Source organism: Mus musculus, chromosome 17 (assembly GCF_000001635.26).
Source record: "Mus musculus strain C57BL/6J chromosome 17, GRCm38.p6 C57BL/6J".
NCBI classification, from domain to species: domain Eukaryota; kingdom Metazoa; phylum Chordata; class Mammalia; order Rodentia; family Muridae; genus Mus; species Mus musculus.
Window position 1 is genome coordinate 26,886,247 of NC_000083.6, and position 2,254 is coordinate 26,888,500.

Genomic DNA, 2,254 nt, shown 5'->3' on the forward strand with positions numbered 1-2,254 from the left:
AACCAGTTGCTGGCCCTGCGGTCTAGCTGCGGCGCTGGGGCTGCGGACTGCTGCCCTCTCGTGGCCAGTCAGGGGAACGCCTCGAGAGTCCCAGCCCTCCAGGATCTCACCCATTCCCTCCCGCGGCAGCTCAACAGCCTGCTCTTGGTGCCCGAAAAGGACAGAATCTTCGTTCTTCATCTCTCATGCTCACCCAGGGGCCAAATCTTGCCTCAGTGAGGCAGCTGTGAAAATTAGTTGGAGCAAGGATGCTTGTCAGGTACTCCTAAGTTGGGGAACTCAGATAATGCCAGGTACCTGCTGGGTGTCCCGCACAGTGCTAAGAGACAGGGGATTCCTTATGCTTGAATTGAACCAGCAAGGGCAGGCGCACTTAGCTTTGCCGCGTGATTAGCTAAGCTGAATGCTAGCATCTATTACCTTCCCTTCATCTACCCACCTAACTAACTCACCCATCCACTTATCTATATATCTATTCAACTACCCATGGGTCCTTCTTCAGTCATTTACAATTCTTCCCTGATTATCAACATACTGAGTGCTGAGTTCTGTCACTTTGGATACGTTTGACGTTCACTTTCCACAAATTTAAACTGCAGGTAACAAAAGCTAAGTTAGATGTCAGACGAGAAAGCAAAATAATGTCCATGAAATCCCTCGAGTACGGGATGCTCTGTGAACAGCATTTGTCATCTTATGGAAGTATCTGCTTTTGTGAGGAAGGCGGGATGCAGGTTCATGCAGCTGGGGCACACACTGTTGTGTGATTGTAAGGCACATACGAGCAGAGCCATTGTGTGTAGGCCGAAGGCTAACGCAGTGTGAAGGGAGGGCTGAGGGCTTGGTCTGGCATCATTAGCCTGATTCTCAAGAGATGGGACTGCAAAACAGAAGAGGAGGTGCCTGGAGAAGGGATACCTCAGCAATGATGATTGTCAGCCATGGAACCCCCCACAGCAGGTGGGCCCCATTCCTGTTGGAGGCTGAAAAACATCAAGAGACCTGATTTGTAAGTTTTTTAAATGATATTATCCAGGAGTCCTCTGTGAAACCAGACAGAAATGACTTTATCAGCTATTCTCAACCTGTGGGTCGAGACCTCCTTGGAGTCGAGCCACCCTTTCCCAGGGATCACTTAAGGCCATCTGCACATCAGATGCTTACATAGTATGATTCATACCAGTAGAAAAATTACAGTTATGAAGCAGCAATGAAAATAATACAGGGGTCACCACAGCCGACTGCAGAGGCGGAATTCAAGATTCTGACTGAGCGGGGCGTGGTGGCGCACGCCTTTAATCCCAGCACTCGGGAGGCAGAGGCAGGCAGATTTCTGAGTTCGAGGCAACCTGGTCTACAGAGTGAGTTCCAGGACAGCCAGGGCTACACAGAGAAATCCTGTCTCCAAAAGCAAACAAACAAACAAACAAGATTCTAACTGAAGCAAGCAGGCACCTTCTGCTTGCCAGTGATTATGAAGCGTCCTCTTCTTCATGTGCCTGTGAGGTGGGGCCATTGCACATGTGTTTGAGGAAGAGTCTGAGGGTCAAAGAGGGTAAATAACTCACCCAGGACATCCCTGACTTCTCTCATATGCTTCTTGAAGGTTTAACTCCAGGCAAGAGCTACCTCGCTCTTCCTGAGTCTTTCAGGCTGGCCTGAGCTCTTGCTTTTCCAAGACAAGACTTAAGTGGCCCCTCTTTGTCAGGAGTGACTGTCAGGATTTCCTCTCTTTAGAAGGGAACCTGAGCCTCAGCCCAGGCTCCCCCAGCTCTCCAGTCCATTGAGTAAGACGATCCCTGGGGACTTGATAGGGACAGAGGCATGCTTCCTGCCCTGGGCTGTCTGCTGGAGGCTTACTGGCTTTTCTTTGTAAATACTCTCTGAAATACTTTAGTATTTCATTTGATTTAATTGCATGTGTGTGACTCATGTGCTGTATGCATTCTGGGTACCATGCACATTCCTGGGCCCCTTGGAGGACTGCCACATGGACGGGAACCAAACTGGGCTCCTCTGCAAGAGTAGTGAGTGCTTTCAACCAGAGTCGTGCCTCCAGCCCCCTTAAAGCAACTCTTTAAAAATCAAAACAGTTTGATTTTACAAATAAGAAGAAATTAAGAGCTCAAGCCGTTATTGCAGATAGATCTGTGTTCCAACAAGTTGTCACGAGGAAGGTGACAGCATCTACATCTAGGCAGGCTGGGAATCTACCTTCATAGGGGCCCTTGGGGGAAGTAGAGGCATGGGGAGT